Source organism: Dreissena polymorpha, chromosome 4 (assembly GCF_020536995.1).
Source record: "Dreissena polymorpha isolate Duluth1 chromosome 4, UMN_Dpol_1.0, whole genome shotgun sequence".
NCBI classification, from domain to species: Eukaryota; Metazoa; Mollusca; class Bivalvia; order Myida; family Dreissenidae; genus Dreissena; species Dreissena polymorpha.
Genome location: NC_068358.1, coordinates 10,603,295 through 10,628,289, shown reverse-complemented (window position 1 = coordinate 10,628,289; position 24,995 = coordinate 10,603,295). Strand labels below are relative to the sequence as shown.

Here is a 24,995-nt window from a genome sequence, read left to right as displayed (position 1 = left end):
AAAACACTAAGTGTGTTTAATATTTACAATTGTTGGATCAGACCAGAAAATCTATATTGATACTTTTAGCTAACTTTTAATGCTGATTATTAATTTGATAGTAAACGAACATTTGATATAACTGCATAATTAAGGAAATGTGTTCATTCAGACGTCGAAGCGTTGTTATTATGGATGTTTTTTCGACAATGCGAATACGATTCGAAATCGCGATATTGTTTGACCTTTGAAAAAAAAGAACGAGAGCAAGAGATGACAATGGAAGACAAGAGAATCTTATATTCCTTTCACGACCTCGCATCGCGATATCGTGTTCTCGGATCGTTATTCTGCTCCATCCCTCTCGAGTTCTCGCCCTTGTAATTCAATTTGTCAAGAGTCGACAAAACAAACTACGAGTGGCAGCATTGGCATATCAATTAATACGTTTTACATTGTTTATTTGTGCAAAACATAATAAACATTCTAAATGTATATAAATATTGTATTGTAATAGAGTTTAACCCATTGATACATTAAATAACGAAAATATTAACTGTCTCTCTTCACTAGAGGAAATTTTGGTTATTAACGGAAAATCAAATTTATTTCCTGTAAATATATATATCGTAAAATATAAAACACACTTTTTTCAAAACAAAATAATGACTGCAGACAAACATAACTGTTATCAAATGAATTAAAAAATGCAATTGCTAAAATACATTTGTTAGAATCTTTAATGTACCGACCAGAGAAAGGTTAAGAACTGTTTACAAGTAACATGTGCTGACAATAGTCGAGGACGAATTCGTTCTTGGAAGGGGTGTATAACACGGTACTGAGTTTAAGTGGCAATTTGCAATAAGCTGTGTTAGTGTCCCGGCTAGCTCACGCGGAAGAGCATTCGTCTTGATATCGGGGTTCGAGTCTCGAACTGGCTTCACACTTTATACCAACCGTCGACACATTTACGTAGCTATTTATACCGATAATTTAAATATATTATCATCTTATGATCTGGAGTATCGTTTAGCCTTAAGACTATTGTTTCGTTTCAGAAGCCTAGAATAAGGTTCTTCTTTAACTCGATTATACGGATTTGTCACAAATCGCAAATGCGCTTCATTGAATTTAGCTATGTTGAATGTAGGTTTGAATATGGAGCATACTCTTAATTGCATTATCTATTGATATACAATTAGCTCATTTTTTTGGTTTTGTTGGTCATTTAACAAATCGGATTTTGTTGCATATGTGTTGGTCAACTCGACAATTTTCCAATGACAATATGTGGAAATACCGCAAATAGGTACGGTGGTATCAAACGATAAAACATTAATGAGAACAAACAATGCAATTATTCTAACGCATTGAAAAAGTATAGTCAAACCAACACACGACCTGATGTCAACAATGCGACAAACGAACGATATATCGCGGAATTGTATGCATAACAACCGGGTCTTTATGTTATGTACATTTTAAGATATGTATCCAGAGATAGAAGTTAAGATGACAGCAAAACGGAGATTTGCTTATATAAATCGGATTTATACCAACGGACATGTGGTAATAAGATCGTGTGACTTACAAGTATAAAGAATGTTTAATATTTACAATTGTTGGATCAGACCAGAAAACTAAACTTCGAACCGCAAATATATAGCTTTATGAGACAATATCTTTTTGCCTAAATTGAAATTTTGCTTATAATAGCTAAGTGTATATTTTTTCAATCAATAACATTTTTTGAACATTCACTTAACTTTTGTGAAAATATCAAGAGCCTTATGTAACATATTTCATTCCCCCTAAATTCATATACTTGAATACATTCATAAAAAGTTGTTGTTATTTTGACGAATGTGTATTTATGTTTATTGATTTTTTTTTACGATGAGTTGTTCATATATGCGAGAGTCACAAACAAACTATATAAATAATCTGTCTGTCTTCTTGTCTGTCTGTCTGGCTTTCCGTTCGTCCATCTGTCCGTCCGTCCATCCAAACCCAACCAAAACTCATCCATCCGTCCGTCCGTCCGTCCGTCCGTCCGTCCGTCATCCATCCATCCATCCATCCATCCATCCATCCATCCATCATCCATCCATCCATCCATCCATCCAATCCATCCATCCATCCATCCATCCATCCATCCATCCATCCATCCATCCATCCATCCATCCATCCATCCATCCATCCATCCATCCATCCATCCATCCATCCATCCATCCATCCATCCATCCATCCATCCATCCATCCATCCATCCATCCATCCATCCATCCATCCATCCATCCATCCATCCATCCATCCATCCATCCATCCATCCATCCATCCATCCATGATTTTTATGTTTACTTTTGCGCTGCATGTATAGTCCAGTGTTGTATTTTTAATAACAAATGTCAAAGTCATGCATTTAATTAAGCAGCAATTTAATTTAGCACGCATAACTTCTGTAATTCGACAATTTAAATAAAAACATATTATTAGAAGTTCAGAACGTCTGCAAGAAATGTTAATGGTTAGTTACATGTAGACAAAACCCCTCAAAACATTGTAAACATTATGTTACTCATCGTGGTTACCTCATCAACGGGTCACATAATATTAATCTACATGGGTACCTCCTCAGCGGCTCAGTGATAGCTAACGCATTGACAAGTAAATTTATGTCTGATAAGGAAGAATTATGAGTGTGTAGCTTTTCATACTTTACCCAGATAAGTGCTGTTAATTTTACACAATTGGAATTTCAATGCATGATTTGCATGCTAAAACAAACATTAAGACAAGAAAATTAATAATTAAAATCACAAATAACAATACAATTACTCGAATCATAAATGTCCCGCTGTTTATAAGGACGACATTGATTTGATTTAATTTACTTTATCGGAAACATTAAAATCTCGTACTAGATGAACAAAGGTCGATAACAAGCAGTTAACATTAAGGTTTTTAATAGTTGCGCTTGAGCCGATGCTGTGGTTGCAAAAAAAAACAGTGAATTATTGTTATCCAATTAATTGTCTGTTGAAATGTAACAGTGAAGATATCGCATGCGCAAAAACTGACTTACCCTTAGTCGCGAAATTAAGAGCTATAAACAAAGAGACAGGTAGAATATGCACTAAAACGAATAATAATTCATGTATACATATGAAACGCATGCTGGCTGCTGTATTAGATAAATCATCTCCGGTAGTGCTAACAAAGGAAAATCGTAGACATCACGATAAGGGAGGTCAATATTAAACATTTTTTTATTTGTTTACTAACATGTTGTTACTGTATTATTTCCTTATTAACACTCAAAGTACAGCGTGTGATACATTAGTATCCGATTCAAGCTAAATATACCATGAATATATATTTTGTCCGTTTGTATATCAAGACATTTTTAGATTAAATACTGTGGTAGGTATCCACGGATGTCTTCAACATTAAACTCCGCAGAACATTAAAAAAGGCATTTATCTTAAAGCCGCAATACACTTTCATATATCGTAAACTATCATTGACGTTGAAGACTATTATCTGATTAATATGATTAACTTGTACGGGGTTTGTTAACCATATCTCTCTTTATCTGTATCTCTCTTTATGTTTGCTTTTAAAATTACTCTGCGATGTTAGTTAACCTATCAGTTTTGTATCAGTTTTATCCCGTTTATGGTTTGAGTATACAGTCGTCTTATACCATCTTGCAATGTATATATGTCTTCTTATTATGACCATTTTTGATAACAGAACATTCTACCTTGTATAAGCTTCTAAAATATGATTTCTTTATTCAGCTGATGGCAAAAATAACATATACTAACAATATACTACTTAATAGCACAATCTTTGTAAGAAAGATATATCTACATAAAAGAAACAAAAAAAACAAAACAGTTTTGAACAATATTTGTCATATGAGGAGTAACATATCCCCTGCTAATTCTACCATGAATTGAATGATAAGACGATTTGTGTCCATCCAAAAGTCGGATGACAGATCTTTTGTTTACAGCAGTCCATGAATGTCATCAAGAATTTCAAGCAAAATTTTAAGCTTTTTTAATCGAATGCATTTAAAGTTACATCTTCAATAAATTAATAAAAAAAAAACCAAACACAAATAAAAATAAATAAAAAGTCCTAAGCAGCCGTGATCAGAGCTGAGTGCCAGGAGAAGATTTACACAAATAATCTCTGTTCTCTATCATTCTATGTGACAACAAGGGCGTTTTCTATTTTATCCCAGATATTGTTACAATTATTCACTATTTGAGGAAAGCGTCCCTGGATAGAAAAACAATGTTCTTGACTCATCGTAATGTCTTTAATACAATTTTATTAAAAGCAGAGCAGATCAGTTGTTTGTATTTCCCTACCGCTTTCACCAGAAAGGGATATTGGTTCACACACCGAGCAATATCTCGTTTGTCAGAGCTTCAGCAATAGTTGTTTCTGCAATTTATCAAAGAGTTGTGGAAGTTCTTACATGAAACCTGGTGCACGCATACATTTGAATGTTAGTGTCACGATTTAAGTTTGTCAAAAGACGTCATAGGTCAGGTCGCTGTGACTAGTAAGAAATCAAAAACTTCATCGCTTGATAACTCAAAAATCACTTAATATATTATTATTGAAGCTTAAGTTTTTAAATAATATATGTCCGTCTGTCAATCACTTCCTATGTGATCCATTCATATTTGTTACTGGCAGCAAAAAACTAACATAAGGTTACATTCCACTGGATCATTTAAAAATATTGCTTTTTTTCTGAAGAGCCCCTTTCCTCTTCTGGTATGAAAACCGAATAGGAATCACCTTCATACCTTTTGTTGTTATTTCCTGTATCATATTATGCAGGTATGCAGTTTGGTGAACTTCGTTGACAGATGAACGTTCTGGAGCGTTGAAGCACCTTGCTTTTGCCACAAATATAACTGCCGAAACCCATTTTTTAAGTGTCTGCAGTTGGGCGATATTTCATAAAATGCACATGTAGTTTTTATTCCGATTTCTGAAAGATGTAATATGTATCATTATGCCCGTTTTATAGTTGCAAGCAATAAAGGATAAAATAATCTGATCGGTTGTCTCAAGTAGAGATGCAACTGACATTTCATTTTATGAATAATTTTATATTGTCAAGCTTTGATGCTTTATTCTTCCATCCGACAGCCCAACTGTGTCTGACTTCGATCAGAGCATGTCATAATAAGGATGTAACGTAACGATTATTTGAACATTACCATTTGAACATAAGAAAATCAGTTATTTACAAAAATAACAATTTCGTTGTTTGGCCTTATGTTTGTACAAACAACGATTTAATGGTGTGGTCGTTTGGTCAATTTATTTATTTATTTATCCATACAAATTTCCTCATCGTTACATTGAAAACCCAAGCCCCAGGCCTATATGTCATTTATAAATATACATCCCTAAGTTGAATCCATGTACTATAAAGCAGATAGGCCAAAATGTCATTTATAAGTTACACTCCGTCGGTAAATAGCTGAACTTTTCCTGTCTAAATTACGCATATTTCCTTATATTACATACTAGCGTCTATTGTTAAATTGGTATACATGTATAAACAGTCGATTTTTGTATAATAAGGAAGCAAATACACACAATACAAACAGGAATGTAGTTTCACAATTTCTAATTATCACGGGCGAAGCACGTTAACGGTTTCGCTAGTATCGTGTTGATTATAATATTACTGGACTTTGGACAGTAGTTGTGTTTAAGTTTAAGGAGCAAAATAAATATCCATGGAATATTTGTCTATGTCTCACAACTTTACTTTAATTCTATGTATATGTATATTCATAAGCTGTGTTGACGTATTTTTCAATCAGACAATCTCTCTGTATGCCACTTCGACCAGAGCATGCCATAATAAGGTGTTTACAATTTCAATGCAGCTAAAATTTCACAATTTCACTTTTTAAAAATTATATGTTTATGTATATTTTAAGCTTTGGTGATTTATTTTTCATGTAGACAATCCCACTGAGTGCGACTTCGACCAGAGCACGCTCTGTGGCTACACACAGGACAAAACGGACAACTTTGATTGGATTTGGTACAGTGGACACACCACATCTGCCGATACCGGACCGAATAACGACCACACCACGGGAAAGAGTACTGGTCACTACATGTACATTGAGACTTCTCTAAGATATCCGAATGCCATTGCGCGGTTGATCAGCCCTTCGTATCATCTAAAAGTAGTTGGATTGGTTGATGTTATTGTTTTTATCAGGGACCTATACAAACAAAGGGATGTTCAACTTTAATTATACGAAGAACAAGCTTGCGCGCTGTCGCGCAAAACGGAACGAGACTGGCGACCCAACGATTTCGCGCAAGAAGGCGACATTTCAAAGCCGCCATTTTGACAGACCGAGATCGTGACAAAGCGATACAGTCAGATTACGATTGTCAATAAACCAAGTGTTGCCAACAAAGAAGTATTCATTGCAAAGGTTTGTTGAATTTGAGACATCTTATTTATATTTACTTATGTAAAAACAACGGTGGGTAGTTTCGCCAAAACATGCGAAATAAAGCAAACATGAAGAGTAAACTGTTCTGCGTGATTACACTTGTATACGTTGTAGTGACATAAGATAGCGGTAATCTGATTTTATTTTTATGAAAAATCGGTTTAGTTACACAAACTTAATATACACATTGTGAGATATACTATGATTAATATTTTGACCTCAACAAAGACATCTGCTTTCTCAAGTCTTTATTTCTTAATTATGAAGGGAGTAATTTAATAAACTTGTCAAAACAAGCTCCTCCTTTATAATCTTGGCAGTTGTCGAAATTGTACACTTACCGGCTATGTGTTTTATTCACTTCCATATTCCGATTAACATATTTCATGGCTTTTTTCAAAAGGCTCGGTCAAATCAAGCTCCATACTAGTCATAATGTTATTCTCAGAAACGTTACATTTCAATGCATCGTGTGGTGAAAATTTAATTTACATTATTGTGCAAATTAATAATTTTGTATTAGCTCCAATACCATACATTTTTTCATTTTTTTTCATTTTGTAAAGACTATCAATTGGATCATTATATGACGCAGCTTTTTTCGAAATGATCAGTCAATACTAGCCCTGTATTAATCATGTTGGTATGTTTGCAAACGTTACATTTCAATGCATTGTGTGTTGCAAATTTAATTTGCATTATTTGCAAATTCATAATTTTGTATCAGCTCAAAGACAATACAATTTTAGTCATTTTTTTATTTTGTAACGGTTTAAACCACTATCATTTTGATCAACATATGTCGCGACTTTTTTCGAAAGGCTCAGTTCTAGCCCTATATTAATCACGTTGGTATCTTTACAAACGATACATTTCAATGCAACATGTGGTCAAAATTTAATTTGCATTTATTTGCAAATTTATAATTCTGTATTAGCTCAAAGACAATACAATTTTATTCGTTTTTTTAAATTTTGTAAATACTATCAATTTGAAAAAAAATATGTCGCTTTTTTTTGGAAAGGCTCAGTCAATACTAGCACTAAATTAATCATGTTTTTATTGTTGCGAATGTTTCCCTTCAATGCATTGTGTGGTGCACACTTAATTGGCATAAATTGCAAAGGCGTTTTGTATTCGCTCAAAGATGATACAATTTTAGTCATTTTTTATTGTTTTACCACTATCAGTTTTATATACATATGCCAAGGCTTTTTTCAGCAGGCTCGGTCAATCATTGACCAATGTTAATCATGTTGGTATCATTAAAAATGTGACACTTAAATGCATGGTGTGGTGCATCTTAAATATGCATTTTTTACAAACTCATATTTTTGTATAAGCTCAAAGACGATACAATTATAGTCATTTTTTTCATTGTTAAACCGTTATCGGTTTTGTATACATTAAATTTGTCGTTGCTTTTTTTCGAATGTCTCTGTCAATACTAGCCCTATTTATATCATTTTGGTATCTTTACACATTTTACAATTCAATGGGTTGTGTGGTGCAACTTAAGTTGCATTATTTGGAAATTAAAACATTTATTTGCTCAAAGAAAGTAGAATATTGGTCATTTTAAAATATTTTAAGCACCTAAAGGCAGCCATCGTAGCTCTAGACCAGCCTACGCATGCATGCAGTCTGGTCAGGAACTTACCTGTAAACTATGAATCCGATTAAAATATGCTTAAGCATTTTTCAATAGGCCGGTGATTACAAGCTACACACGATACATGTTGGTATTTATACAAATGTTTAACTTTGATGCATTGTGTGTTGGAAATTGTCTTTATATATTTTTTAACTGGTAGCTTTGCTTAAGGTTAGAGAAGTTTTTTTTTAAATACCTTCTGTTCCATTACCGTATGTTGAAGTTTTTGTCAATAGCCTCTGTAATTACAAATACTTTACTAAACATGTTGATATTTAAAAAAAATACATGTTGATACAATGTGTGGTGCATTATTTACGTACATTTTTCATAAAGACATAACTTTGAATGAGATAAAAAATGAAGTATAGTAATCATTTTTTTATTTTCAAACCACCTTCTGTCCCATGTATTGGTGTTGAAGCTTTTCTAAAATGCTCCGTCATTACAAGCTCTATACTTAACATGTTGGTAGTTTCCCATATGTTACAATGTTATAAATTGTGTGGTGCAACTTTTATTTGCATTATGAAAAGTGACTTAGTCATAACTTTTTAAAAGCTCAACGAAGAGAGGCAAATTCATTAGTGTTTTGCATATGTCGGTGGTCTTTTTATAAGGCTCTGTTATAAAAAGCTTTACCTTCAACTTCTAATGTCTAGCATTTTAACATATGAACACCTTAATTCTGATTTGCAAATTAATTATTCGCTAACGGTTCCAATAATTCATTTAAATAATCGTCTGTGCCTTTTTGTTGGGAAGGTTTTTTTCTAGAAACTTTGTGAGAACTGGATTTTGGGACTATTTACAAACATCTTAGAACGCGAACAGCATGACCTGAAATTGTTTGATAAGCAGCAAATACTCGTGTGATATAATAGTCTTTAACAGTAAAACGTGTTTTATTTATAAAATAATTGATTTCTTCAGCACTAATGACAGACTAAAGAAGAAACAAACAAACAAACATGTGAATAATTTTGTACCGTTCTATTAGCCTATTTATCTATCTATCTTTTGTTTCAATAGCAGGCATTTTGACTTAATTAATATAGTTCTATTGCTAAACTTCTGTTTTACATTCATCTTGTTTTATATTTTTCAGTGCGCTTTAAAGAGGCGAAACAAGGTCTCTTGCTCTTTAAACGGAAAGTTAGACCGCGCAAGAAAAAAGTCATTACGCCAGCGAAACTCACTTGTACAAACCCAGGTCATTTCCACATTTAGAACTGATAACGCTTTTATAACATTGTGAACTTAAAATAGTGCTGACATACATGGGTGATCACATCTTTGCCAAGGACACTGATACTGATTCAATACCGAAATTTGATTCCTTTCTTTGCCTGGGTCGTACCTCGACCATCCCAGCACTAAGAAGATGTTTCTGTATTCATGTGTACTAGAATTCTAGATATAGCAGTGGCGACAACAAACTTAAAAAACCTTTCCGAAGACCGAAGACAAAATAAACTTTAATCTGAATTAGTTTTAAATATTCAATTGATTTATTTAAACTGTTGAGGTTTTTTCACAAATGAACATATGAACCAGCAGTGAATATCTCTGCTTCACTCAAAAGTGACTTTTAGATCTTTGATTATGTTCATCAAAAATGTATTACCAGAACTCATGATAAATATAAAATGTCCAAACTTGTTTTAAAAAATTGATCTGGTATTTATTTTTTCATTAGCTTTTTTTGTATAGCTGTGGCTTTAAAATAAATGTACTAAATCTACTGCATCCCCATGTCAGCAGGAACCTTACTCTTTTGTTGTTGAAATAATAAATAGAAAATTGTTAGTCATATTATTTAGTTCTATTTCAAATTGTTACTTGTTCACAATCTTGTTTAAAAATGTGTTTTTTTCACATGTTATGGATTCAGAAAAAACTATTTTCTTTAACTTAATGGATACAACAATGATTGCTGATTACACTTAGTAAAATGATTTTATCGTTACACATACTCTTAAATTAAATAAAACCACGTTTACCGATCATGCATGTACTAATTTGTATGTTTCAGTGACTCAATTATTTAAATTTTACAATAATCACGGATTTCATGTTTGTAAAAAAATTGTTTGCAAACAATTATGTATATTGTATGTTAACAAGTAAATGTGTATATTCTGTACATTATGAGAAAATAATGATATTGATAATTAAACACGAATATCATATATTGTTTTGTTACCGATTTATAATGAGAAATAACAGATAAAAGACTTTTCTGAATATTCTTGCCTTCAAATTCTGCTGATTTGTTTTCAATACTTGAACACGAAATCTGGAAGACTTTTTCAGTACTATCATGGATATGATGTTCAGAAGGAGTGATACATGGCATGCGAAACTTCGTTGTCTCGGATGATAAAGAACAATTATACATTTTGAATTGTATGCAATTGACAGGGATTGATAATGTCGATATTTTAGACACAGCAGAGTATTATTAATAATTAATTAAAAGGCCGGTCTTTTGTACAAGCAGATACGTGCGATTTACAATTGCAATTGAAACCCCAGGAAACAAATGGTACTTTTACTCGTCAACGGATCCCGTTATTGGGTTCCGTTTAGCATACTGTGTGATAATAAGACTAATTATTTATTTACAGGACAAACAACGCAAAGATGAACGAATATTTATTTAACAACAAAAGTGGATTATTAAGAAACAAAATACAACACAAATGAGCGAAATCGCTCGCAATCGATATCACTTAGACGCATGGTCGATACATGTATCGTTTAATTGATCGAGATTATCCAATCTCGCTCACCAGTTTATTTTGCGCTCTGAAACGGGATATCGCGAGGTTGCTCAACCCTTCGTGTGTATAGGTCCCTGTTTTTATACATTATTCACTGGTATTGTTAAAGCTAACATAACTTTCAAAAACTACTGAGGCCTTTACATGATGATCTTTCTGTGCAGTTAAATTATGATTATTTTTCAATGCATTGCATAAAATGGAAACAGAAATGTTCGACGCAGCTTTTCAATAAAATTGTTATATATTTATAATACTTATATTATTATTTCCTTTACAATAATTTATTATACCAAATTTAATACATTAGCAAATCTTGTAAAAAGTTAGTGATTTGAGACAATCGATTTGTTTGTATTTAAATTTGTTCCTTATTGATTCAAACAGGGCTCAGGAATCCAATGCCTGACGTTTTGGTATTCCATGTACGGCTCGACTATCAAAACACTAAATGTTTATGTGACTGCCTCTGGCCATACAAATAATCGTGGATCACCCGCATGGACACTGTCAGGAAACCAGGGTGACCAATGGAAACAAGCGAAGTTTACCATATTCCCAACTGGAAACTATCAGGTGTGATTTGTATCTCATTATTACGACTCATTCACATGTAGAAGCACCTGATTCTGTCTTTTAAAACAAACATCACAAGAAACACAATAAAAAAAATACATGCCAAAAATAAAATAAAACATGTATGCTATGCTCGCACTTACATAAACCTATTTTGAAAATATTTAATGTGCATTTTTATAGGAATAGAAATTATATCAATTGTATTTTGTGTAAAATTTCGTTTTAAATTCTGATTGTCCTAATTGGTTTAATGTAGAAACAATGATTATTGTTTCTAGATACAGTGTTCCGCTTGGACCAATCCTCGTTTCGCCTTTTTTGACTCTGGATTTAATTAGCATAACGCGCATTCGCGATGCGAGCACGCGAGGTAACGATGCATGATCGCAATATTAATATTACGATATTGCACTGCAATCTCGCGTCTAAGCATGTTAATGTCGACATCGAATGATTGATCCGGTCAAGGTTCTGGTTGTGATAAGTCGCTGATTTTATAAGAAGATTTATAAAATATGTTTATACGTTTTAAGTACCCCGAGGCGTACGGATATTTGCATCTCAAAACTGTGAACAAATTAATTCCGTCGTGACGTCGTGATTGAGCAGAATAAAAAAACTGTATTGTTCTTCAAATTATGATGGAAATGTGGTTTATGTTGAAATGGTTAAACCCCATCCACCAACACATGAACGCAACAAATGCCAACCTCGTAAAAGATCATCAAATACTGTTTATAGAGAATCAAATAGTTATGTCACATTGATTCTGACCGTGAACGCTGCTTTAGTGCTGATTCAGGATGGAACTCGTTTTTTTAAGTGATTTGTTCGCCATAGCGACATCTAACGTAACCAAATTTGATCACGATTACGAGCAAGGAAGCATGTCAAACAATTGAAAACTTATTATTGTATGTTGACATGGGTGTCGAAGTCATACGGGTTTTTAAATTAAGAACTTGCAGAGCAGATAACTGAAGTAAATTCGTTAAATCAGGAGAACGCCACACTACAAAACATAATTAAATAAACAAATCGTTCCCATAACGATCTGGGACATTAAAGGTGTCGTATGATCATATAACTAGTTGGGCTGTCGGGCGATACAGGTAATCCCAATCACATAGAACAAAAACACTTGAATAAGGCTAAGGCCATCAACTTTCAGCCTCAGCTAACTGACATTGATCGTGCCCAAAGACTACGTCCAAAACGTCCCGAATCATCCTTGCCATCGTCAAATTTACTAATTCAAAAGCACTGGTGACTATGTCAAAGATCCTTGAACAAAGACTGGCCAAAGCTCTTCGTTTAGGCCAGATAACTCGAACGTGGGGGTAAGCTATCGATCTATTGTCAACACGTGTGATAGGCGGACATTGCCGTGGACTGATGTCAAGAAACCAAGGGGACATTTCTCATCAAAGATACTGATGCTTTGGATTCCATCCGTAACACGAACGTTCATCTTGTCCAACTGCGCACTTTCCTTAAATGCGTCTCAAAACATAACGTGTGTGCTATTTACTTACTCGTAATGTCCGTTGGAGGCTGTTTGTTTGAAATCTAGGAGAAGTGACATGCCGTTCTTTTTTATGACAGATTAATTCGTATAAAATATTTTACTATTTCTAATCTACTATAACATTTTGAGATTGGTAACTTATATTTAAACTATATTGCTGTTATTACGGTTTACTATATGCCAAATATATGAAATCTAAGTATTAAATAAATGATTTCAGATCTTAGCCGCTTCAAACATTTATTTTAAGTACGTTCATTCCTTATCCGTTATTGCAAATCAGCCCGTTGATACAGTAAATGTGCAGCTTCGATTCCTGTTAACCGTTCTATTAGTCATCCTATTAACGGGGATTTTTTGTGTGTCCTGTAGCCGACTGATACTCGTCGCTGTTTTTAAATTTTCACACAACTGACAATGTACCTTATGCATTTACGCCGCAAAACTATGCTATGTTTATATACCATACTAACTCGGCAATCCCAAGATTGTGTGTGAAAGTTTGTACCTTGCGAACTTCACTTTTTACCGAAATTACGTTCTCTCATATTTGTTTGACTATTTCTTTTTGAAAGAGTGTATTGTGAGAAGTCTGGCAGCTAATTGAAATTATTCATGCATATTATCTTTAATTATTATTTTTCCTTGTATGAGTTTTACTGTTTTATGTGTACTTTTTAGTGCCTGATGTTTATTTACTTTCCCACTCCCACACCAATATGTTATTAGGTATTGACAGTTGCCGATGGTTCGGTTTTAATTCTCCTTATTTTACTTTTACCGGCAGGTGATAGACCTGCACTTTTTATCGTCTATCGGAACGTTTCCTGTACGGCCATATATTATACACTTAATTCAGTTATGTTGCTGTAATAGAACTGCGCGTCACGTATTAAATATAAAAAAGGCGTAAGCCGAAAGGTTGATAAAAAAGGACAGAAAAAATATGTGTTTTTGTTTGATTTATCATACTATATCACGTATTAAATCAAATACATGTGTTATTATTTATACGCGCAACATCTTTAGTTGCATATTATGCTCATTTAATTTTACGACTTTAATGCTAAACTTAATTAAGAACTTAGGCTATAAACTGTCACGTATAATTATCCGGGTTTCAAATGATACACAATATGCCCTATATAGCATGTTCAGCCACTACCATTTCATCATGTTTCTCTTATTACCTGGGGATATAGAAACAAATGCCGGGCAGTTTAATTAATACCTTCACAGTACGATTGTGTTCTATCGATTATACAGAATATTAGAAGCATACGCAAAAACTTTATACTAATATCCGTATAATAATAGATTTAAAGATATTTTAACCTTTAACAATATTTTCAACATGAAAAACAATGGTCCCACACGAGTAACTTCTCAGTGTAACTGCACAGTCTAGCACTTTGATCGACCCTATTGCTATTTCTAGTTCAATAACACATCTTTAGATTCAATTTTTTAATCACGCTGACGTGTACAAATTAAATGACGCGATTTGTTCTCACGAATGGTAATTTTTATCTGAAGGTACGCTAAAAGAAAAAAGTCATTTGATTTTAAAACATTAATTTTCAACAGTCATCATCCTACATGTTTTCCTCCATGATAATAATAAGTAAAACTGGCTGAAACTTGTATAATTTTATTATTCGAAAAATATCTCTTCAGCAAGATCTACAAAAGACTTGAAGCTCTAAATTCCAAAAAACATTGTTACTGGGTAACATATATGCAACTGAGAATTACTCCGTGTAATATGAATCACAATGCAAAAGAGATTTGTTTTCAATTCTTTTGAAAAATGCGTATTTGAAAGCAAATCGTCGAATCCTTGTCAGTATTGGACACCTGTAACAATATTAGTAAAATACAGTTAAAATGAGTTTAATAATATACCGCATTAACTCTCAAAATACTTCTTTTGTCCACTTTCAACCACGAATGATACTAATAAGCAGTCAACCATAACCCCTTTTTGATAAAACAAGTTAAACAAAGCAATAACACAATGTTTCGTGAATCAGCTAAATTATTAGCCAAACCATTTTTAATAATTTTAAATAGGCCTACTAGTGAAGATCTCTTTCATAATTATTGGAAAGAGGATAATGGTTTACCACCATTAGAAAAGGGAAAACAGTTTATAGCATCGAACTTTAGGCTTGTTTCTTACATAAGCTGCGTGGATAGTATTTGATTAGTATTTAAACATAAACGTTTGTTTAATTACTTACGTACAAATGAATTTATAATGTATCATGTTTTTAAATTTAAATTCAATATTCTATAAATCTAACGATATGTTCAAACACATATGAAAATCATATGATAAACGAAAATCTCAATGACTTGTGTACTGTGAGGTCAACAAAGCCTTCAGTCAATTTGGAAACGAAGGTACCATATTTTAGCTCGAACAAATTAAACTATGTGGAAGTCTGGTCATCAGTACATCAGGACTCTGCGATCCGTCATTTGTGTTATGCTTAATGTAGGTAAAGTGCATATCCGATTCTTGATCGGGCCTGTTTATCTTTATTAAGACTGTTTTCTAATATAGTGCATTACCGACAAGAATGACATAAAAACCACACTATTTCATGATCACTTCTAAATCAATAAATAGGCAAAACAGTGATTTTTTTAATTTTAACATAACTAAAACAGAAGTTGTATTCTACTCTCTATCCCCCAAATCCGCAATTATAATCTATTATTCCTTTAACCTAACATCCTGATTTCGCACTATCGACCTCATGATTACAAGGGCACGAAAACAAGATACGAAAGCACGATTTTATGATGCGACGTCGTAATGTAATGCTGCAATATTCCGAGAATACGATTCGAGATAGCGAAACAAAGATGCGAGATCAGTATATTATAATTAAAATCTCGCATCCCGTTATCGTTATTTCGACCGAACAAGAATACTTAGGTGGAAAACGTGGAAACACACGATTAACTCCGTAATCGTGCCTTTTGGATGCATATTCGCAATCGACTAAGTTCGGTCAATTTTATTCATAGCAACTGAACTTTTGCTTGGCACAAAACGATCTCTACTTCAAATAATTGTTTACCTGACCTTTCCGTTTAATATAATCGTTTCGACGTATCACCATTAATAATTTTAATCCATAAAATATGCAGACATTGCTTCTCTTGGCAATTTAATGTATTTTAAACATAGGTAGCATGCACATTGCTTAATAGGGACAGTAGTATTCGCTGGTATGAGTTCAAGCCGCCCACATATCTGAGAATCCCTTTTTATCTTAATCAACATCTTTACGAGCGAATCAACAGTTTTATGATTTGTGGTACAGATTGAATCTTATATACTATATTTAATAGCATGTTAAGTCACACTGAATCTGTATTAAAAACGACCTACAAGTAGATGTTAGAAAAATTATCTGACAAAAACCAACATATGTCGTGAATTAACGAAAAATGATTATTCACAGAGTTAGGTTTATCCCAAGTTCTAAACGAATACCGCAAGCGCTCTTGAAAAATAGTTATCTTCTTACTTAACTGAGAAAATAATTTTACAATATTTACCCTCAAATAAACAAATATATCCTGTGTATTCATTCATTGAAATAATTAGGGATATACCTATTTATTTAATTTAAAAAAGTCCGTGTATCTTTTCACACGCTAAGTGCAGTAAACAACGATGCAGTATAAACAAAAGCCATTTCCCAAAACAGAACAGAACACATCTTTTATTTCACCCAAGTATACAAAAATACAATGCGAACACTATACCAAAGCGAGATTATGAAGTAGATTATAAACTTCCGGTAATATGAACAAACGGGATTTGAAAAACATGATGGCTGGGATATGGACAGGGGTGGGGGTACCTTAGGTGGGTAGTAGTAGTACAACAATTTACGATAATTAGTGTTTTTGCCGGAGATGTGCGGTGTTGGAATGAGTTTTTGCACACAGCGTTTATGCAGCTTATTTTCCAGAAAGATAGTTGTTTGATTTTGAAAATTCGTATATTAAACAAAGCGTCGCACTGTACACTTCGATGCTATAATCATGGTGGACATCGCAACGTACCGAGCTAGAATCGGGTGTTTTACGGCCAGGTTTGGGTCTATTTTGGTCCTAGACACACTTCGGGTGGTTGGCGTTTTCGGCTTTATTGTATTCTCCTCTCTATGGCCGGCGTCGAGTTAAATCCGGGACCGTTTCAGGTGGTAAGAATCTTTGTTTACATTAGAATTTTCAAATTATGATATCGGCGTGCCGGCGTGCCCCCGGACCCCCCTAGAATGACCTAAGATACTGCCTCGGCTAAAATTTGGGTCTGGCTACGCCACTGTGCATAATTGTTTTTGACTGAAACTTATTGAAGTTCTTATGAACCTACCTGAATATAACAACTAGGCAAACATCAACTTCAAAGGAACAATGTTGTTATCTTTTCAGTGATATGCATGTGAAAGAGGAAAATGAGACCCCACATATTATAGACTCAAATTCAACCCAAGCAAGGAAGTTGCAGTCACTGGGTGTTCTTGTTTACAGTCATGTGTTCAATGCCGCAACAATATAAAATATTTTAGCTGGTTCTGGACTCAACCTCATGCATCTTAGAATGATCTTTGAACGTGATGGCCAGGATGGTCTCAAGAACATTTTCATAATGAATAACTCAGATGGCAAGCCCAAACTCACCAATGCCAAGTGGCTTTTGGAGATACTTATTCCAACCGTCGGAGTTCTTCAAACAATGACCATGACAATCATGTATTTGCTTAATATGTCATAATAAGTTTAATGTTATCACTACTCATTGATAAATCTATTTTCCTTTAAACTTATATGATTGAACGATTTAATGTGCCGTGTTACTTATTTTATAATGTTCTTATTTCCTTGTCACATTTTCAAGTCTTCTTTATAGAAGAACGCATTTCACATGCAATTTCAAACAAGGTTAGCAAATCTTACTGCACTGAGTAGGCCCCATGTCACACGTGATATTTGATGTCTGTATCTAAAAATGTTTATGAGTTTATTATAAGATTTTCCATCTATTTGATGATTTTTGAACATGTAACTCATCTGTAATGATCGAATATAAAAATCTCCAATTCATTATGGCGTTTCTGGAAAAGGGGGGTTCCATGGATTGTATAGAAACAACTTATTGTTTTCACGTATGACCCCCGTTTTTCTATATTTTTCATTCAAGCATATATTGTAGATGATTCTTATGTTCAAAAATTGTAATTTCCCTTTGCCATTGTTTTGACAATTTATTTAAAAAAAGACTTGTTACTAGAGATTGCAATTTTTATCGTTGTCCGAAGGATGATGACTTCATTTGTTAAGTTATATTTTCTTTTGATTCCTTTTCTCACATTTAATATACGTATATAGTATGCATTTATCGCTTAATACATAAAATGTGTTTTTTTGTTCAATATTTAGATTAATGAGAGTGAATCTTGTAAATTCATGATTCAGACAAAATTGAAAAAAAATAATTTTGCGGGTTGAAAACTTAAAATGTCAAAAAAAAAATATTGTACGGTAATTATGCATGCAGAATACCACAACACTAAGAAATATGCGAAGAAAGAAGAAAACATCAACATGTCTCATAAGAGTGTTAATACCTTAAAGAAAGCACTTCGTCAATATTAAAAACGTCATTTAAGTGTGGATCTGAAATAATGAAATCGTTCATGTTTCCAACTCTGCTGTGAATGTCACCTGCAAGGGTAACATTTTTCGTTTCATTACATTTCTGGTATATTTCATTTTCGAATGCCTGAAAATCCTCTCGTTAAAAATATCTTGAGTTTTCATTTGGAATGTAAACAACACCTATTGAAACATTAACATCAAGTTTTGTGATACTTTTACAAATGGAGATCTAGAGCATATACTCCTTATATGATATCATGATTTTAACAAAGGGAGTAAGTGTATCTTTAACGAAAATTCCAATGCTTCATGATTTTCGCTTATACTCTTGTTCTCTGTGTTTAGCTAGGAATTATCATTCTTTAAATTTATTATGTCATGGATATCTGTATGGGTTTCTGAAAGGCAAAATATGTCGAAATTGTTAACAACATCTACAAATTCTGGGTATTTTAGGCGTTTTTAATTAATCTGCTAATATTTAATGTATCTCTGTTTGATTCAGTTCAATTGTTGTGTCTACCCTCACTGGCCTATTGGGGTCGACTGATAGCCTCGTTTGTGATGTTCATATTTGTTGGTGGTAAGGAGCTCTTGTTACTGGATTGAGCGTCCTGTTTGGATTTAGTGTCCTAGGTTCGTTGGATACGATGGGCTGGCGTCTGGGAATGGAAGGGAGTTCTTTGCGATATTGGTGCGTGCCTGCGTGTGTGGATTGCCGTCGGAGGACACAATGATTGTGATCTTGGATCTAGTAACGTGATTAGCATTATGCACCGGTTGAGGATCAACTGCGCATAATTCCATTTTTGGGCGCAAGTATGCTGGATGCTAAGCTATTGAACGAAGGCCTATCTTCCTTACATCTGATGTTTTGCGCTTGCTATGCATGGGAATTTCTATTACTATAGGCCGATGAACTAACTTAGGCCCTGTTTTCATGAAGTATTAAGTTACAGTCAGGAAAAGCATCTTCAATAACCTTGCCATCCATAACAACCTTTACCGGGAAGATCATTATGACTTTGCTTCGCGGATTGCCATCTCGGGTTTGATTAAATTTAGGCCGAAGGGTTTTACGTGCTTGTGTTATTTCCTTTGGGAAATTTCTGTTGATGCTGAAATATAAATTTCGTAGCTGATTTGCGTGAGAAAGTATATATAGAGAATACATTGTTAGTGCCGAGATGGTGAAAGTTTATCCGGTGAGGGTTAAAAAAAGAAAATAGGGCGAGCTTTAGCGAGCCCTATGTTTTTTTTTACGGCCGAACCGGATAAACTTTCTCCATCTCGGCACCAACCATGTATTCTGTTTATCCTGCTACATGCCGCTGACACATTTTATCAAACACAAATGATAAATTGACATAACAATATTACTATTCTTATTGAGCCTACATGTATACAACATTCCAGACGACCGAATAACTACCGACTGTGTCACTTCAAATATAGTTCCACTTTAAACTGTTCCTTTAAATACTTTCCTTTTGAAAATATGAGAAGAAATAAAAACGAATCGAGAATGTGATATTTTTCTTGGTAAAAATATGCAGCAGCAAAACAAAAACTAAATTTTATTTACTTTAATGACAACTCTAATCCATTGCTTAAAATAACAACGATAGATTTAAGCACATCCATTTTCTGAACTTCAATCCCTTTGTCGAAATCCATTTTATGTATTTCCATCTCTATTATGGAAATGTATTTTAAACCACACTATTTTTGATGACATTTGTATCTAATTTACGAAATCGTAATCCTGCCGTAGCCAATTATTTTATTCCAATCGAAGTTAACAATTATGAATGACAAACACATAATCCGAAATACGTTTATTATTCGTTCGATGCTTTAAAAATATTAAAAAAAAATACTGTTAAAACCACCATGTCAAAATTGGTGTCCCTAAAATCCTGAGAGAAACTATATAGTATGTTTTGTCTGAGAAATGACGTCACACTAGATACGTCATAAATTGCGTAATAAAGTAAATAAAAATGATGAATACGGAAAGCTGGTTAGGTAATATATATTTTAAAGAAGAAAAAACGATAATTTCGAATATAAAGATAACATTCATGATGCGTCTCAATAAATTTCATAGGCCAAATATTAGAACATGTTAATCGTCACAGCGTGCGTAGGAATACATTACTTGAAGTTCCTGTTGACCGGAGAAAATTTATTCGACCCAGCTTTATTTGGTCAATGTTTGCAACAAAGGCGGGATAAACAATGTGCTCTGGTAGTCTAAAAAGTTAACAATATTGCCTGTGTGGCGCCATAAGTAAAATTTTCCTACTCGTTGGCTCGCTGAATTTGAGGACACTGCGTTATATTTAGTTGTACAGCGAGGAATTGGGAAGTGACATTTTGACAGTTCACTGATACCACTCAAACTAAGATTGTTCCGTCTGCTTCGTGCCTCAATGTCAATTTATTTATATTCAAGCAGTGTAAGCAGTGAATTATAGTCAGTTAAAATCCCTTCAATGAACAGAATTGTGGTGTGCAATTGTAAGCATTCATCAACTTTGTTTTCCGTATGTCTCATTTGTTTGAACATGACTGACATTTTTGCATCCAAAGGTAAATGTTCAAAGTCGTATTGGCTTGATATATCTTGATTGCTACTGCGTTCACCACCTGTATTTACTCAAAACCTTTTCTGTTGTAGTCAGTTTTACACGAGTTTCCCTCCAATGGCATGACAAAATGGTCCTCTTGAGTATTCTCATTAGGGTAGCAGTCAAACTGTCTAGATTACCTATGGCTACTTACTAAAGTTATTTTTAACAGTTTTCAGGTTGTTTTCATGTACTTATATTGTAAATAAGAACAAGTTTAAGAGCGTAACAAAAATGGCGACTGTTGATAAAATTACCGGATCTAAACGACATACAAAACATACAACCTGGAGGGTAAACACTACAATACGATAGAAGATTCTGATCCGTTTAATACGGTATTTACCAGAAAAATCCCATAACAACACAAAACGTTTTACGTTTTAAACTAGGCTATACTTTTCCCAATATTCCTTGCCTACCATACAAATAAATTATTTTTTATATAGGGGACTTTCAAAATCAATCTTGGCTTATAAATGTAATATTCAGTCACAATTACATTTCCATTTAATATCTTCATACATAGAAATAGCATATGAAAACAAGCCGAATAAGAGAGAAGATAAAACCGATATCTCGCATCTCCGACTTCTTCACATTCATGATCACGACACCATTATTCGAGATTGAAATTGATAATATCGAGATCTCACATTGTGGCGTCGCTTTCTCGAATCGCAATCCCGCAATCTCAATTTGTGATTTGCCGTCCCATTGTGGTTTCGCGTCCTCTATTTTGAAATTGAACGTCTACAATGAGAAATCAGAACGCTTTTTTCGAAATTTTAATGCGACGCTAAAAGAATATGATACGGGACCAGTATGTTCGTTGGCGAACATGCGATGCGAGATCGCGATAATAAAATCATGGATCTCGTTTCATATTCTCGCATTGTCTACCTTTGAAAGGACAAGGCGAAACGCAAACACATGACGTGGAGAAACTGTATAATGACGCGAAAGCGCGTAATTACTATCGAGATATCTGATCGTGATCTCGCCGTCTAGATTCGTGATCTATTTTTTCCGCAGCACGATTTCGCTCTTTCGTATCTAATGTTCTAGTGTTCTTCCCATTATTACCCAGTGGTCGACACATTACGGTGTTCCGTTTTTTTGCGATTCGATGTATCGTCCTGTCTGCATCTAAATTACAAAGAAGAAAACTCGGTAACATGCTACACAGGAACGAAATCTTGAGAGGCTAGAAAACAAGATAACTGTTGCAATTTCGCAACAGGGTCTCGCTTTTTTGGATCTTGATATCATATAGTCGCATCTTTGTTTCTTAAAATTATTAAAACGTAGTACCAATTAGGTTATATTCTTTGTAAAAGCATTGTTGTATATTCGTTTGGCAACAATTCATACAGAGTTGCAGAGTAGTAAACATCAAACAGGACCACACAGTTTTTTTTGTAAAAATCAATATAGGTAGAACTGCATAATGCTTCTTCGGCGTTCATCCACGAGTTATTAAAAGGGTAAGGAATGACAAGCAGAAATATCTAATTATTCAAAATCTTGGTTTACATTATTGCATAAGATAAATGTCATAAATTAAACGTAATTAAGCGCCTATGATCGAGTTTGTCAATATAATCCAAGACTTAACCTAAAATAAAAAAAGTTTGGAGTTGGTGCACAATGCACAAAATAAGATTGGGTGAGTTGACTAACAATGCTTTCTATTCGTAATAAATGTATTTTGCAATATAAAAAGTAACATCCAGTTTCTTCAACAAGATAACACTCGTATGACCACTAAAAGATTCTTTTCTGAGGCATGTGGACAGCAGTAATACACGTAGACACAGGACAAAAAAGCTTGAAACGAATCAAAATGAACAAAACTGGGGTCGTCGGCTTGGAACTGTCATTTTAAAAGCCGATTTAAGGCCAACCAAACGTCAATATGTATCCAGATTTATTCATAATCATGTGTGTAGATAAGAAGTTTAAACTCATAGCATCTGTTCAATATAATTTCAATTAAACTACTCAAAGATCGTACGGTTAACATGGCACTTGTAACTTTTTAAGGCACAACAATATGATTCAAAACAAGTGTCAATTAAATCTTGTCTTGAACAAATAAGATTGTTAGTTAAAGCGCACTTCATGTCTTAAAAAATATTAATAAACATGGGAGTATTCATAAAATAAACCAAATAGACTAAACAACCTAACAACATAACTGCGTTGCATAAAGTCATATACTTCGAAAACTTTATTTTGCGTCTTAAATTTATAAAAGCAATTAAAAGTTTTCTGTCAGCATTGTCAATACGAAACTTAAACAGTAAATTTGATTATATAGTGGTGTAATCAATCGTCGAGAAATGCAAGCGTCAAAGTTATAAGTATTAACCTTTAGCCATGAAAACTTTCAGTTCGAAAATTGAAAATACCATCTTTGTTAAGATAATATAAATGTTTTATACGAATAAAAATAAATATAGTTTTAAGAATACAATAAAGATTCAATCAAAATATATCATGTCTATAAGACAAATTGCATCAAATAAATAGTTTTCTTAAATTGAATCACTTTAACATTTTCATATTTGCGGACAAGTTTCACAAGTTCGGTACAGGCAGGTTATTCAATTTTTTAAAGCAACGGAACTTTTTTTTATACCACATTTATATAGCGCCCTTTTCATACCGTATGTACGTTCAAAAGCGCTTAACATTTTTTCCCTGACTCACAGGTACCCATTTATACACCTGGATGGAGAGGAGCAGATGTATGATACATTTCTTGCTCAAGGAAATTCCACTGGTCAGGGCGGGATTCGAACCCGAGACCTCTCGATCCCTAAGCCAGCGTCCTACCATTAGACCACTGCTCCCAATTGAAAACAACATAATGTATTCATATCGTTTTGTGAAGTGGATTATGATTTAGAATTATACCAGTTTATTTTTTTTTCAGATTGTGTTCGAAGGAATCAGCGGAGACTACAGCGATGGCGATATTGCTATTGACGATATCATGGTAACAATAGGTGACTGCAATACCACTGGTTAGTTCATGTTGTCATATGTTGTTTTATTTTTTATGGTTACCACATCGCGTCACAAAAACTGATGAACACATGTTTATAAGAGAAATTTATAAGCAAACCCTGATAAATAGGTATTAAAAGCTAAACAAATGCTAAACGATGCAAACACACACACACACACACACACACACACACACACACACACACACATATATATATATATATATATATATATATATATAGAGAGAGAGAGAGAGAGAGAGAGAGAGAGAGAGAGAGAGAGAGAGAGAGAGGAGAGAGAGAGAGAGAGAGAGAGAGAGAGAGATAGATAGATATATATATATATATATATATATATATATATATATATATATATATATATATATATATATATATATATATATATATATATATATATATATATATATATATATATATATATAGATAGATAGATAGATAGATAGATAGATAGATAGATAGATAGATAGATAGATAGATAGATAGATATCTTAAATTGACATGCTCGCAGGTTTTGACGCATGAAAGGCCGATATTATGACCGGCGATTAAACTTGCTTCATACAACTAAATAACCCCGATCAGAAGAACAAT

At 33.6% G+C, this 24,995-nt stretch overlaps 1 long non-coding RNA gene across 2 annotated transcripts; it reads left to right on the top strand.

Moving 5' to 3' along the window:
* Positions 1-6,175: 6,175 nt before the first annotated feature.
* On the top strand, positions 6,176-24,343 carry LOC127877461 (uncharacterized). Of its 2 annotated transcripts, none has more exons than XR_008048448.1 (3): positions 6,176-6,222; positions 11,329-11,517; positions 17,510-18,556. It is a non-coding gene; the product is annotated as an uncharacterized LOC127877461 (long non-coding RNA). The 2 variants fall into 2 exon arrangements; XR_008048449.1 differs by lacking the exon at positions 17,510-18,556 and adding an exon at positions 24,311-24,343 and having other exon boundaries at positions 6,184-6,480.
* Positions 24,344-24,995: the final 652 nt, after the last annotated feature.